Consider the following 16676-nt stretch of genomic DNA (forward strand, 5'->3'; position numbering starts at 1 on the left):
CATCTCACCATGCTCAAGGAAATGAGATAAATAGTCTTACTGGTTTCCTCAAATACTCTTGACAAAGACATGGCACTATCTATTTTAAGTAGTGGAGTGTAAGAACATCTTCGATCAACAGCCTCTACTGTGTAGAGTTTTCCATATTTCAAAATAGGGCCTTTTGCCTCGAACTCCAGTTTACTATCAGACATTTTCTAACATTACCATACAATTCCAAAACCCAATGCTCAAGCACATCAAGAAATTCTACATAATAAAAACTATTACAGTTATCTATTTGATAAATCAACAACATTAATAACCAGCAGTAAGGAAAACTATTATGTTACCGCGAAAACACTAAGCAAGCAAAGGAAAACAATAGAAAATTCAAGCAGTTCTGTCTGTATGAACTATGAAGTTATCCATGTATATGAACAATCTGAAACCATGTTTGATGCATCCATAAGTTGAGCAGCCTTCAAACTTTCAAAGTGATATATCATGCATATGTGTACGTAAAACAGAGGTAGAGGCGGGTGTTTCTAATTTAAAAGGTGTCAGTTAGATAAGGCGAGATTGAGAGGATGAATTTTTTGATATATTATTCATCTCACTATGGAGGTTTATAAAGAGGATTACAGAAATACAATTGACTTACGTCTCTATTCTCTACCACACAGAGAATAGGTAAGTACTAACTACAAAATAATTACAATATATTACATTCCTAATTTTATGCCATGACTCACGCTAACACTCCTTCTCAAGTTGGTGCATACACATCAACCATGCCCAACTTGCTTAGTGAGTCAGAAAACGCCTTCCTAGAAACTCCTTTAGTAAGTATATCTGCAAGTTGCTCTTCAGTAAGAACAAAAGGAAAGCTAATAAGTTTGGCATCTAACTTTTCCTTTATAAAGTTACGATCAACCTCCACATGTTTAGTACGATCGTGCTGTACTAGATTCTGTGATATATGAATAGTCGTCTTCTTGTCACAATACAACTGCATAGTACTTTTGAGTTCAAAACCCATATCTTTTGGCTGGTTGACCTCGAGTAGTCCTATTTGGTAACATATATTGCCCAACATTAGACTTACTAGCTACTACTAGTACCAGTGGGTGGACATACCTCAGATGAGTGATCTTCAGTACTAGGAAGCTATGGGTCAGGGGTAGGAGCGATGGCAGGAGGGGCAGTTATGTCTTCAACTTCATTTTTAGTGATTGAAACTAGTGCCTGGATGTTTGGAACTTCTGCTTCTGGAGGGGTGACAGGTTGATGGTTTCAACAGGATCCGTCAAAATACCTCCTGTCTGCGTGACTTCTTCTCCTCCTTTTGATTCATCCCCCTCTCCATAATACAGCTCTTCAAAATATGAATTCTCCCCCTAAAGAGCTGTATCTGAAGAGGAAAAATAGCTCATGTCCTCAAAGAAAGTAACATCCATAGTGACATAGTACTTTCTTGTAGGTGGATGATAGCACTGGTACCCTTTCTGATAGCCTCCGTAGCCAACAAACACACACTTAAGCGCTCGAGCATCCAACTTAGACCTCTGATTTTTAGGAACATAGACAAAAGCAACACACCAAAGACACGAGCTGGAAGATTATGAAATATAGGTAAGGAGACATGAGATGCAAGAACCTCAAATGAGATTTTTCCCTGAAGGACACTAGATGGAAGACGATCGATAAGATGGGAGGAAGCATGTACAGCCTTGCCCCAAAGATACTTAGGCATATGAGCACTAAAGAGAAGGGCACGAGCCATATCAAGTAAATGACGGTTTTTCCTTTCGGACACTCCATTTTGTTGTGGAGTTTGGTGAACAATCTCATGGGTCTTAAAAAACTCTTGGAAAACATGATTAACATATTCTCCTCCATTGTCAGAACGCATGACTTTAATGGTGCTATGGTATTGTGTTTGAACAAGGGTACGAAAAGTTTGAAAGGCTGGAAAGACTTCATCTTTGGATTTAAGAAGAGCAAACCATGACAATCTCGTGCAATCATCAATAAACAACACAAAGTATCTCATACCCGATACAGTGAGCTCTCTAGAAGGTCCCCAAACATCAAAATATATGAATCAACTCAAAAGGAATAACACTTTTATTAGAAACACTAGGAGAATAAGTAGCATGATAACTCTTAGCCAAAATACATGTTTCACAATGTAAAACAGAATCATCCACACCAATAAATATAGCAGGCATGGTTTTTCTCATAAGACTAAAAGATGGATGTCCTAAACAGCGATGCCACAACCAAATTTCACTTAGCTTATCAGAATTCAAAGTCAAAGCGGCGCGGGACTGTGCTCCTAGTTTCTCCCTCTGCGTATGACTGATCTAGATGGAACAACCTGCCCCTCAGATACCCCCGGCTGATTATCTCCCTGGTGAGAAGATCCTAAAAAATCACATACATAGGGTAAAAGGTTACAAAGCATTTAGACTTAGTATTCAACTATAGAATAGATATCAAATGATGCGACAAGTCAGGCATATATAACACATTATGAAGTTCTAAAGTGGGAGTAATACGAACTGACCCTGACACTAACACAGGAAAGACTTCACCATTGGCATTGGTAACATAGGACACTGGTAGGGAAGGCAATTCAGTAAAATATGATTTATCATGAGTCATATGATTGGAAGCACCAGAATCAATAATCCATGTATCAGAACCAACAAAGTTAAAAACCTTTAAAGCCATACCAATCTTACCACGACCAGTTATAGAGGTTGTAGGAGTAGACCCATCTGCTGTATGATGATCATGTCCAGTCACACCATAAAAGTTTGGTTCTTGGACCAACTGAACTGCAGCTGCCTTTGCCTTAGGACGATAACCCTTCTTTTTAGGGTACCCATTCAGTTTCCAACAAGTCTCTTGAACATGTCCAAGGTCATTGCAATAAGAGCATTGAGGGCGTGGGCGGTTGGTGACGCCTGGTGGGAAACTTTGCTGATGGAGTAGAATTGAACTCTGCTGCTGAAGGTAAGGTGCCGGTGACTTGGCCTGAATGGCTAGGCTAGACACTTCAGCCTGTGCATGTTTGACACTTTTTTGCTGAGACTATCCTTGTGGATGTATGTAAAAGATGTGTTTAGATTAGGAGGGTTTGTCATTTTGAGCAATTCTCCCATGGCGCTGCTATATTTTTCATCAAGCCCTCTCAAGAATACATGAATTCTTTCAAGTTCCTTCTCCTTCTGGTACCACACAAGATCTTCCTAATTCTTCATCTTGCAAGGACGTTTCTGATCAATTTCAACCCATACATTCTTCAGCTTGGTAAAATACACAGCAATTGGTTGCCCATTCTATTGCATTCTGCCAGCTTTGCACATCAATTCATGAACCTGTATAAAATCAGACTTATTGGTATACAGATCCCCCAATGTCTTCCAGACTGCTTCAGCAGTCTCACACTGTTCCACCAACTGTGGCACATCTTCAGTGATGGCTTTGAATAGGATTGCCATCACAGATCCATCATCATCCTCCCACTTAGCATAGGCATCCTCATCTTCCTCACTAGGAGCTTTGGTTGTTCCAGTCACATGTTCCCATCTTGTGTATGCCACAAAAATGGATAGACATAATCTTCTTCCACGTTCGAAAATTGGTACCATTGAGTTTTGTACCCCCAAAAGAACCACCGTTTGAACTTCGGATAGAAACCTCAATCTTTGGACCTCATTGATCTTGGAACTCTGACCTTCAATTTCATGCACCACCCATTGCAACGATACAATAGCAAAATTATACAATCACAGAGTATGCAGCAGAATAACAAGAACAGGAGACTCCAAAAGTAATAATAATAGAACATGCAGTAATTAACTTATTCTTTTTTTTATAACCTATTACACGAGTTTACGCCGGTCTGAACAGAGGAAGCCGACGCCGGGACTGGGCAACCTAAGTAGATATCTTGACTTGCGACCTGAGAAGATGATGCCGGTCTGAATTGAGGAAGCCTATACCAGGGGCTGGGCAACGATAGAAACACTCGGTCTGAAGAAGCGATCAGATTGGACCTGGTAGACCTGATCAAATTAGGCAATCTGCATTGAGACAAAGGCGGTCTGGATTGAGAGGGCCGTCGGTCGTGATTCTTAGAGTAAGAGATGGAGGTGACTAGGTCTGATGCGAAGCCGATCTGGTGATGAACTGATGATGACGCTGAAGTCAAAGAAGAAGACAACTAGTCATTCTTTAACTGACGCCTTGGACACAAACCAATAACGACAATAGTAACGTCATTAAGAGGTAAAAAACCCTAACAATGGGGTTCTAACTCCTCACTTTGAAAAACTAACATTAAAAGCAAGGAGATAAAGTCCTTTCGGATCTTTGCTTTGATACCAAGTCAGATAAGGCAAGATTGAGAGGATGAATTTTCTGATATATTATTCATCTCACTATGGAGGTATATAAAAAGGATTACAGATATACAATTGACTTACGTCTCTATTCTCTACCACACATAGAATAGGTAAGTACTAACTACAAAATAATTACAATATATTACATTCCTAATGTTATGCCATGACTTACGCTAACAGTGTCCTCAATTTGATTACAAGAAAATCGATCAACACTAAGACATAAAAGCAAGGTACACTAGAGAAATTCTAGAGAGGCTCCTCCTTCTCTCTAGAAATTTTTCTATCTCTCTCTCTCTGTGAGCCACCATGGAGAGTCGGTACGTGGCACCTCTCAATCCCTCATGCTCCGTCTGTCGAGCTGCCGGCCTCCGTCCGACAATCTAACGGCTCCATTCGTCCTCCTCCTAGCTCTGCTTGCCTCTTTAGCGGTGGGTTTCAAGTTTTCCTTCTCTTAAACAAATCATAAATGTACATGGTGTAGAGATATCTTCATCATCACAAGAGCTGGTATTCAAAACAAACCAAGTTTTTTTTTTAGAAGAAGAAGAAGAAGAAAGACGAACTTTATTTCAAGGAATCAGATTAAGAGATTATAATCATGCTGCAAAACATCATCAAGAATGCAGCTAGGAGCTCTATTGAGCCAAGATTCTCTTTTGCCAGAGTCAAAGGCGATGCTAGCAAACCTATGTTTGAAATAGCTTGAACATAGTCTCTGCTTGTCAATCACATTGCCTAACTCTGAAAGCTCATAGTCTCTGCTTGAAATAGCTTGAACATCTTGAAGACAATCAGCTTCAATGGTAAGTTGGTAACATGTGTTAATTGCATCTGTTGAGAAAAATCAAGCCCCTCCCTTATGGCTAATAACTCCACATGCTTAGCAGAACTGACAAGTTGAATAGATTGAGCAAATGCAGTTAGAAACTGCCCTTGAGAGTCACATATACCACCTCCAACACCCCCTGTGTTAACTATGGCAGAACTGCCCTATTGACATTGAGTTTCACTCGACTACTACTATCCGGCTGCCATGCTTTTTTTTTTATGTGCTGCACCGTTACCACAGTAGATTCCCTAGCCTTCTAGAACTCACCAAGCCATGCCATAGAGCTACACCAAATATTAGAGGCAGTTTGTGATGTATTCTCCCAAAGTTTGTTATTCTGATTCTTTCATAAAGCCCAAATAAGCATAAGAAGTTTTGCAAATGAGTCTACTTTAAGATGCAATGCTTGTTTCAACATCCATTCTTTGTAATTTAGATTAGGCAAGATAGAACTATGTAGATGAAGAAGTGGAGTAGACAATAATTCAGTTGCAAGAGGGTACTTACAGAAAAGATGTGTAGTGTCTTCGATTCTATGTGTGCCACAGCAAGCAATTGGTGTCTTTCATATAGCCCTTAGTCAATAATCGGTCCCTTGTAGGATGAAGGTTATTACAGACCCTCCAGACATAGATTTGAACCTTTCCTGGTACGTTGGAGTTCCAAACTTGAAAGGATCTCCATTTGAGGTAGTAGTTAGAACATTACTGAGAACTTGCTCTCTAGCTATCTAATATGCAGATTTTACCGTGAATGGCCTCTTTTTTCTGGGCTCCAAAAAAGCTTATCATGAGTAACGCTGCACAGATCCTAGCTATTCCATTAAGTAAGGGTCCTGCTTAATGGAATGGCTAGGATCTATGCTATTACACTAGGAGGAAATAATGTGTAAACAATATAGGGAATCCAACCCCTATCTTGAGCATTGATGATATCTGCCACTTTGTTAAAAAGTGCGACATGTTTTTTGAATCATGTACTGAGGACAGTTTGGAAACCTGTTATATATTGTTCCATATGATCACTTGACCGAGATCCATCACCTATTCTCCATTTTACTCCTGCTTATAATACATGTTTGCCTCCAATGATGCTTCTCCATGAAAAGGATGGTGAGTCTTCCAATTCTGCTTCCCAAAACGAACAAGTGGGAAAATATTTTTCTTTATACAATCTAGCAATTAATGAGTGAGGATTGGAAATAATTCTCCATCCTGGCTTAGCTAATACTGCCAAATTATAAGCATAAATATTTTTGAATCCCATACCTCCTTCACTCTTAGTGAGACACAACCTTTCCTAACTGCACCAATGAATTTTTTTTCTTTGCATCTGTATCTCCCCAGAAGGAAGAGACACATAGTTGATGAATGTCGTCACATGGACCCTTGATAGAAGGTAGCAATTCATAGCTAAAAGGTTTATAGAATTTGTTGTGTATTCTTCTCATTGAGTGATAAGCATTATATACACAAAGGATTACTAAATTACAGCTATCTAGATCCTTAGTCTAAGCTATTTAGATCCTTAGTCTAGGCAATTACATAATGATCGAAGAGGAAGCTAAGATCAAACAATTAGAAAATACATTGAATATGGACAAATCCTAGCCATATTCAATGTATTTTCTAGATATGAAATCCAGATAATGTTAGCACAAGCATGAGCAAGAGAATGATACTCGGCTTCAGCAGAGGAGCGATAAACAGCCTGTTGCTTCTTAGCACACCAAGATATAAGATTAGGTCCCAAAAACACGCATATACCTATGGTGGAACATCGAGTGTCAGGACATCCATCCCAATCCACATTTGAATAAGCACAATGAGAGAGGACTCGAGGATCGACGAAAAGACAAACGAAAGTATGGAGTCTGTCACGCCCCGAATTTTGAATAATAAATTCAAATCCGAAACATGAATAAACAATTAATACAAATAACGTTCTGAATTTTTTTTTCTCAGAAACAAACACACCACTCGCCACTCAACACAAAACTCGAAAAACCTCGAGTTAATTATTACAATTCACTCTTACAAAGTAAAATCGTAAAGCTCTAAATGAGCATAACAAACCTCACAATATAATGCTGAAATTCACATAACACTACTCTAAGCAGCCCGATCACCGTCCTGGTTCTCCTGACCTGTAGGATTACCCGCTACACAATTTGAATAGTGTACCGGGAGTTGCAACAACACAAAACCCGGTAAGCTTTTTACAGCCAGTATGAGTAAACAAGAAAGAACTGTTGATTTTAAATTACAATTCTTATAACTCAACAACACAACCAACAATCTCAACATCCACGACGCAAACGTCAACCAATTCAATATCACCACTTTGGTCCTATCACATAACACTATCACCACTTTGGTCCCATCCCATAACACGTTAGAGCTCTAACTGCCTCGTTACCTCTGACACCTTGGCCTAGGGTCAAGCAACGGCAAAAATACTTCGGTTAACACTATAACCGTCGCGCTTTGGACATCCCCGTCCTCAGCACCATATACTTCGGTTAATAATAAACCGTCGCGCTTTGGACATCCCCGTCCTCAGCACACAACTTCGGTTAATAATAAACCGTCGCACCTTGGACATCCCCGTCCTCAGTACACAAACACTCCGGTTATCCTTAACCGTCGAACTTCGGACACCTCATCCTCAGAACCCTACATTCTCTAACTCTATACATCCTCCAATGTAAATCATGAATATTAACAAGAACTCATCAATCATGTTCATCACATATAAATATGGTAAGTCACATGTCAATTCATAATAATTTAATCATCCCAATTCCACACTCTTCAATGTCACACCATTCACATATAATCACGTAAATATATATATACGTAATTATCCGCTCAGGGATAATCACTAATACCAACTATAGTTCACATGCAATAAAACCGAGAAATTCATTTGTATAGTAAAAATCATTTTACTTACCCATGGACCGTAGTTGATCAAGTCCATATGATTTTAAAACAAATATTTATTTCATAAATATTTTCACGCAATTACGACAAAATAAGGTAATTAAATTTATTCGGTTCGTAATATGAACCACGTGAGGTTTACTCACCTCTAATCCCGCTGCGTCTTCTTAACAGCTCAAAATACGATTCACAATCGTCCGCCAACTCAAACCGTCAATCACCTAATCAAACATGACCTTAACTTAGCCAATAACTCAAAAACATAATCAAACGACAATCCAACGGTCGGATTGAAATTAAATGATGATCCAACGGTCGGATCCTCACGGATCGCCTTCCTAATCACTGTTTTGCATTTATACGAAGATCCAACGGTCGGATCTTCGCCCATGACCACACAAAGCCACTGGGACAGTCATAAGATCATCATATCAAAACTACAAGTCCATCTGACGGTCCTAACTTCACAGATCACAAATCTAACGATCGAAATCGATCTAAACTTAAAAATTCATAACTTAATCATACGATATCCAAAAATTGCGTATAATATATCGAAATGATCGTATTGAAATATAGAATCTGAAAATGTACAGAAACCATATTTTTGATCCCCGGAGGTGGCCGGAAAGGGCCGCCGGAGTTAGTGGCAGAGCCGCCGCCGACCACCACCAATGGTGTCGGGGCCGGGCTGCTCTTCTTCCTCTCATCATGCTTAACAACTTTCATAACTAGCACGAAGTCTGAAAATGACCGGAAGGGGTCGAAAATTACCTTGAACAGTATGAAGGTGGCCGGAATTTTCCAGAAACCGGCGAGAAACTGCAGAAAACGGCGAGCTCCAATTCGACGTAAAAACGTCAATTTAAGGCTTCGATTCCTTCTGAAGAGTTGTTAAGAAACTCAAGAAGAACTCACTGGTTCAAGAATCACAGAAAAATATGGTCTGTAGCTCGAGATATACCGATCGAAAGCTTCGGTGGTCGGAAAAATTCCAGAATTTTGCAGAATCCGGCAAGGCTCGATTTCGACGTCAAAGATTCAATTTCAGGCCTCGATGCCTTCTAGAGAGTTGTTAACAACATCAAGGGGAACCCACTGGAAAAAGAATCAATCAAAACGATGCACTACAGCTCGCGATATCTTGATCGAAAGTCTTCGTGGTCGGAAATTTTCCAGAATCCGGCGAGCTTGAATTCCGACGTAAAAACTTCAACCTCAGGCCTCGATCCCTTCTTGAGAGTTGTTAATAATCTCAAGGTGAACTCACCAGGCCAAGAATCACAAGAAAAGGTGGTCTATAACTCGAGAAAATCGGATTCGAAGGTGGTTTTCGAATTAAAGCCGGCCAAGCTCCGACGAACGTGAATCCAGTCACTCCAGGTGCGATCCTTCTAGGATGATGATCAGCATGTTGAGGTGAGTTCAGGGAGCTAAGGATCGTGAGTTTTGGTGGCCGGAATTAGGAGAAAACCGGCGTTGACTGTTTTTGGCTCAAACCTTGCAGCTCCGGTTTGCCGGATTTGAGGCCGTTCCGGGGAAAGTGGTCACGTCCAGTAGCTAGACGACGTCGAGGCGAAGCCGTGGACACCTCGAGAGCGGCTTGAGGTGGCCGGACGGTGGCGCTGCTGGCAGAGGAAGAACGCCCAGAAAGAAGAGAAAAAGGTCGGGGGAGAGGAGAGAGAAGAGAGAAAACCGGGGGAGAAAATAGAAAGAATAGGAAATTTTGGGATTTAAGAAAAATTCCAGAAATTCTCCATATTTATAGAAAAAAAATCCCGATTTTCAAATATTCATAACTTATTCATACAAACTCCGAATATTGCGTTCAACATACGCACGAGATCGTATCGACGAGCTCTACAACTTTCATGAAGAAAGTTTTCCCAAATTCTGTACGTATAAGAAGTCACTTTTTAAGACCCCCTAAATAACGTTCGTTTTCGAAATAAAATCGTTCGAACTAATTCCACAACTCCTTCAAGCTTCGTATTCGTGCCCACGCCTACGAAATCATTTCCAAAATGACATCGGACGTTAATTTGAATTTTTCGGGTATTACAATCTACCCTCCTTAAAGAAATTTCGTCCCGAAATTTAAACGCAAGTCAATTCCTCTCGATTAAGGTTGACCTAACCATAGAATCTCCATCTTTTCCAAATCTGTAGTAATCTACAGAGCCTCAGCTCTTTGTATAAAAATACATTCCTATGGCCACTAAATCCTTTCATCACAAACGTAAACTCACACAACAACTGCTCAACAACACTCCACATCACATACACAAAATCGTCACATGGATCATCTCATAGATCCTCACATAGATCAACACTTTGTACTGGCATACAAGCACAGTAAACACTCCCACAAAGTGTTTCGCTACTCAATTAGCATCACGGTAAGTCTCTATAGTAAAACTCAAGCATGCACCATTCTACACAACAATAGAGATGCATCACTCAAAACAATTCGTCCCCAAAAGCACGCCAATAAAATATGTTACCCAGTGATGATGACTTGGGCTTGCTCAATCCTTGGGCTAAGCATTAGGGCTGGCCAATTGGGCCGAAGAAACCTAACCATCCACATTTCGAACCGGCCCGAACCAATTTGGGTTTAACATTTGGGCCTACCATTCGGGCCGAACAATTGGGCTTAACATTTGGGCTTACCAATCGGGCCGAACAATTGGGCTTACTATTTGGGCTTACTATTTGGGCCTACCAACTTCCAGCTCGGCTACGGTATGAAATTGTACATACCGTATATAAGTATGTATACCGTACAGACCGTATATACGTATGCATACCGTACAGACCGTATATACGTATGTATGCCGTACATACCGTATATACGTCCGTATATCAAGCATATACGAGATCCAAAAATATTTGTAAGAGGTAAGGTTCGAACTCCCGACCTCGAACACGAAGGTTTTGCTCCCAACCACTGAAGCAAGAGCTGCCTTCATTAATATATGCTCACGTGTTATATTTATTATGTCATAAGCGACATAAATAAAATAACGGGAGAGGCAAGGTTCGAACCTCTGACCTCTTGTACAAGAGCTTTGCTCTTCAACCACTAGAGCACCAGCTGCACTCGTTATTCTCCATGCAACTCCTTTTATTTATTCTATCATAAGCGATAGAATAAAAACAAACTGTCGGTACACTCCACGTGCCACGACACGTCGCTTTCGTGATTTACGGAAAGCAGATCCCTTTCGGCGAAAGCTGTCTGCCACAGCGTCTCGAGATTCGCTCGGTCCCCCTACACGCTCTCCACGCGCCCACAACTTTTCCGTGTTTTTGGGCGACTTTAATCCAACGCGTAGTTTGAATCTCTGAGATCGTCCATCCAACGGTGGAGATCTGCTCACCTTGTTCTATAAATAGGTGCATTCGGGGAATGAGACTATTCACACCAAAGAAAAGAAAATTTCCCCAGAGTTTTAGCCATCCTCTCTCAATTCTCTTCTTCCATCCGATAACTCAAATCTCTTCTTCCATTCTCACATTTTCTCAACCCTATCTTGTGCTCTATATAAACCTCCTTTTATCTCCTCCAGATTTTACTCGGTTTTGTCTAAGCGTGCAGTTTCAAATTCCTTCTCCTTCATCATGGTTCGAACCAAGATTACCGCTCGCATGAGCGTCAATCAACGCTGTGTTCTCTCTTTAGAAGAAGAGGGTCGTCAAGCGGCCGCTTGCGCTGGCCTCACTCGTCCTGGAGACCATCGTCCTATACGTGAGCGTAGCCGCAGTCCCCCTCCTCTGCCTCGTCGTTCTCCCAGACTGCATCCCAGCGAGTCCTCTTCCTCCCTAGCTGCTCGTGCTCCTCGGCCTGTGGCCACCCTGGAAAGCTTGTCAGACTCAATTGATGCACTGCGTTCCTCCCTCCGTGATGGTATTATGGTGACGGATTGGCGAGTCACATGTATGATCGATTACATCACTGACATGAACCTCTCTTTGATCCGTTGCCACACCGCAATGAACAAGCTTGCTCAGGAGGTCAATAACATGCAGTGTCATCCTCCTGGGTTTCCTTGCAAGGAAGTTGTTGCGTCACTCCACAAGGACCCTCCTCCTGCGGTTGAAACCAGCAAAAGGGCTGCCACTCGTCCGCGCACCGCTCCTCATGTTCCTTGGGAAGATCTTGACTCAACCAGTAGTGACTCGCAGGACAGTGAAGAGGTCGATGATCAAGTCACCAAACTCAGGGAGGAGATTGCTGAGCTTTCCCAATCAAAGGGGAAGAAGTAAAAACAATTCATCTTTTAGTTATTGTATTTCTTTTTCTGCATTTTAACTTTCGTTGTACAATAACTTTATTTTGCTTTTGACTTGTAATAAGACTGAATGTATGTGGTAGTCTTTTCTTTAAAAACAACCAACAACGCCACCAAGAATCGAACCTTGGTCACCCATTGCTCTTTCAAAATTAGCCAGCTCTGCTGCACTCGTACTTCTAGTAATTCCTTGAAGTTTTCTAGATTAGTCTCCAACCTTACGTAAGACATATCTTGATTCACCAATCAATACTGGTAAAGCACCTAATATCTCACCCTAACTATACCCCCGTTCAAAATCCTATTCTCACAACATCTGTTCCAATGCATTGATAATACAACACTAGCACCCCTAGGGTTGCAAAACAACATTATCACCTCAGCTCATATGTCGACACAATGTCTCTTCACAATCAACCCTATCACAAGGTCGTATAAATTTTTCCATATGTCAAACCATACACAAAATCTATCATAGAGATATATCCCCAATAATCACTCTCAAAACGCAACTGTAAATCAAGTCACACAAAGGTCTAGCTAAAATCAAGGAATAATAAAGCTAAACACTTCCCAAGCTTTGCATACAACTTTTCTTTTCTTAGAATCTCCAGCACACACCATAGATGCTATTGCTACAGGTACCATACTTTTCCTCACATCGATAATAAACTCTACTACCCTCCTTATAGGTAACCTAAGTATCTCCCAAATTACATCACTACACTCAAAAATCAATATAGTCTTGAGAATTCTACCCCATAATCTCTCACACTCCTATCATCTTGAGTTAGTGAGATCAATTCTCATTCCAACTGCTCATATATTCTCAATTTATACTAATAACTCAATCTCACACAAGATTAGTATAGTTACCTCAAAGCCACTTTAAACACATCACCCATGCCAATTACCAAAACCCCACTAAGACATCTCGTTACAAAACAAGATATCTATTATTTGACATGTACATCTCATCCAAAAACATATGTACGTCCAACTTAAGAAGGCAAACTTTCTATCCATTAATACTCGTATCCACACTAGGTACGTGCATAGGTCCACACCATGCCTTCAACCAAACACTTCAACAATCAAAAGAACCTCATTTCCATAAAACAATTCTCACTGACTCAACAGAGTTAAATCCGAAGGTTTCCATTCCTTAAAGATTATAACTCGCGGCAACTGAACTCATTCTAATACGAACTTCCAAAACAACTTTAAGGTTCAATGTACTACCCCTTTCGAATATCCATCACCTAAGAAGTATAGTATGCTTGGCTAATACACGTATAGCACTTAAAACATGGCATGAGTCAAATACAAGTCCATATTAGCCAAGTCAATACTACAGGGAAGGTATTCACGTTCCTAAAACGACCTAGCGGCCTAAACAACTCCCAACACTCACGCATACCCTATGACTTAGCCAATACCGAAGAGCACACGATGGGGATCCGCTGCAGACGGGCCATCACTCGGAAAGTATTGACACATCACCAAATATGCACCTTACGCTCTGATACCAAACTGTCACGCCCCGAATTTTGAATAATAAATTCAAATCCGAAACATGAATAAACAATTAATACAAATAACGTTCTGAATTTTTTTTTCTCAGAAACAAACACACCACTCGCCACTCAACACAAAACTCGAAAAACCTCGAGTTAATTATTACAATTCACTCTTACAAAGTAAAATCGTAAAGCTCTAAATGAGCATAACAAACCTCACAATATAATGCTGTAATTCACATAACACTACTCTAAGCAGCCCGATCACCGTCCTGGTTCTCCTGACCTGTAGGATTACCCGCTACACAATTTGAATAGTGTACCGGGAGTTGCAACAACACAAAACCCGGTAAGCTTTTTACAGCCAGTATGAGTAAACAAGAAAGAACTGTTGATTTTAAATTACAATTCTTATAACTCAACAACACAACCAACAATCTCAACATCCACGACGCAAACGTCAACCAATTCAATATCACCACTTTGGTCCTATCACATAACACTATCACCACTTTGGTCCCATCCCATAACACGTTAGAGCTCTAACTGCCTCGTTACCTCTGACACCTTGGCCTAGGGTCAAGCAACGGCAAAAATACTTCGGTTAACACTATAACCGTCGCGCTTTGGACATCCCCGTCCTCAGCACACAACTTCGGTTAATAATAAACCGTCGCACCTTGGACATCCCCGTCCTCAGTACACAAACACTCCGGTTATCCTTAACCGTCGAACTTCGGACACCTCATCCTCAGAACCCTACATTCTCTAACTCTATACATCCTCCAATGTAAATCATGAATATTAACAAGAACTCATCAATCATGTTCATCACATATAAATATGGTAAGTCACATGTCAATTCATAATAATTTAATCATCCCAATTCCACACTCTTCAATGTCACACCATTCACATATAATCACGTAAATATATATATACGTAATTATCCGCTCAGGGATAATCACTAATACCAACTATAGTTCACATGCAATAAAACCGAGAAATTCATTTGTATAGTAAAAATCATTTTACTTACCCATGGACCGTAGTTGATCAAGTCCATATGATTTTAAAACAAATATTTATTTCATAAATATTTTCACGCAATTACGACAAAATAAGGTAATTAAATTTATTCGGTTCGTAATATGAACCACGTGAGGTTTACTCACCTCTAATCCCGCTGCGTCTTCTTAACAGCTCAAAATACGATTCACAATCGTCCGCCAACTCAAACCGTCAATCACCTAATCAAACATGACCTTAACTTAGCCAATAACTCAAAAACATAATCAAACGACAATCCAACGGTCGGATTGAAATTAAATGATGATCCAACGGTCGGATCCTCACGGATCGCCTTCCTAATCACTGTTTTGCATTTATACGAAGATCCAACGGTCGGATCTTCGCCCATGACCACACAAAGCCACTGGGACAGTCATAAGATCATCATATCAAAACTACAAGTCCATCTGACGGTCCTAACTTCACAGATCACAAATCTAACGATCGAAATCGATCTAAACTTAAAAATTCATAACTTAATCATACGATATCCAAAAATTGCGTATAATATATCGAAATGATCGTATTGAAATATAGAATCTGAAAATGTACAGAAACCATATTTTTGATCCCCGGAGGTGGCCGGAAAGGGCCGCCGGAGTTAGTGGCAGAGCCGCCGCCGACCACCACCAATGGTGTCGGGGCCGGGCTGCTCTTCTTCCTCTCATCATGCTTAACAACTTTCATAACTAGCACGAAGTCTGAAAATGACCGGAAGGGGTCGAAAATTACCTTGAACAGTATGAAGGTGGCCGGAATTTTCCAGAAACCGGCGAGAAACTGCAGAAAACGGCGAGCTCCAATTCGACGTAAAAACGTCAATTTAAGGCTTCGATTCCTTCTGAAGAGTTGTTAAGAAACTCAAGAAGAACTCACTGGTTCAAGAATCACAGAAAAATATGGTCTGTAGCTCGAGATATACCGATCGAAAGCTTCGGTGGTCGGAAAAATTCCAGAATTTTGCAGAATCCGGCAAGGCTCGATTTCGACGTCAAAGATTCAATTTCAGGCCTCGATGCCTTCTAGAGAGTTGTTAACAACATCAAGGGGAACCCACTGGAAAAAGAATCAATCAAAACGATGCACTACAGCTCGCGATATCTTGATCGAAAGTCTTCGTGGTCGGAAATTTTCCAGAATCCGGCGAGCTTGAATTCCGACGTAAAAACTTCAACCTCAGGCCTCGATCCCTTCTTGAGAGTTGTTAATAATCTCAAGGTGAACTCACCAGGCCAAGAATCACAAGAAAAGGTGGTCTATAACTCGAGAAAATCGGATTCGAAGGTGGTTTTCGAATTAAAGCAGGCCAAGCTCCGACGAACGTGAATCCAGTCACTCCAGGTGCGATCCTTCTAGGATGATGATCAGCATGTTGAGGTGAGTTCAGGGAGCTAAGGATCGTGAGTTTTGGTGGCCGGAATTAGGAGAAAACCGGCGTTGACTGTTTTTGGCTCAAACCTTGCAGCTCCGGTTTGCCGGATTTGAGGCCGTTCCGGGGAAAGTGGTCACGTCCAGTAGCTAGACGACGTCGAGGCGAAGCCGTGGACACCTCGAGAGCGGCTTGAGGTGGCCGGACGGTGGCGCTGCTGGCAGAGGAAGAACGCCCAGAAAGAAGA

The 16676-nt window shown here is 41.0% G+C and overlaps 3 long non-coding RNA genes across 3 annotated transcripts; all 3 read right to left on the reverse strand.

Moving 5' to 3' along the window:
• Positions 1-4553: 4553 nt before the first annotated feature.
• LOC133715068 (uncharacterized) lies at positions 4554-7097 on the reverse strand. The gene is made up of 2 exons (XR_009848935.1): positions 5737-7097; positions 4554-5513 (listed from the first exon to the last, which is right to left on the reverse strand). It is a non-coding gene; the product is annotated as an uncharacterized LOC133715068 (long non-coding RNA).
• Positions 7098-7107: 10 nt separating this feature from the next.
• On the reverse strand, positions 7108-10245 carry LOC133715067 (uncharacterized). The gene is made up of 3 exons (XR_009848934.1): positions 8949-10245; positions 8321-8395; positions 7108-7390 (listed from the first exon to the last, which is right to left on the reverse strand). It is a non-coding gene; the product is annotated as an uncharacterized LOC133715067 (long non-coding RNA).
• A 3870-nt stretch (positions 10246-14115) lies between these two features.
• On the reverse strand, positions 14116-16357 carry LOC133715065 (uncharacterized). Its single transcript, XR_009848930.1, has 3 exons — positions 15793-16357; positions 15165-15239; positions 14116-14290 (listed from the first exon to the last, which is right to left on the reverse strand). It is a non-coding gene; the product is annotated as an uncharacterized LOC133715065 (long non-coding RNA).
• Between the last annotated feature and the right edge of the window lie 319 nt (positions 16358-16676).

This window comes from Rosa rugosa, chromosome 6, assembly GCF_958449725.1.
Source record: "Rosa rugosa chromosome 6, drRosRugo1.1, whole genome shotgun sequence".
Classification (NCBI taxonomy): domain Eukaryota; kingdom Viridiplantae; phylum Streptophyta; class Magnoliopsida; order Rosales; family Rosaceae; genus Rosa; species Rosa rugosa.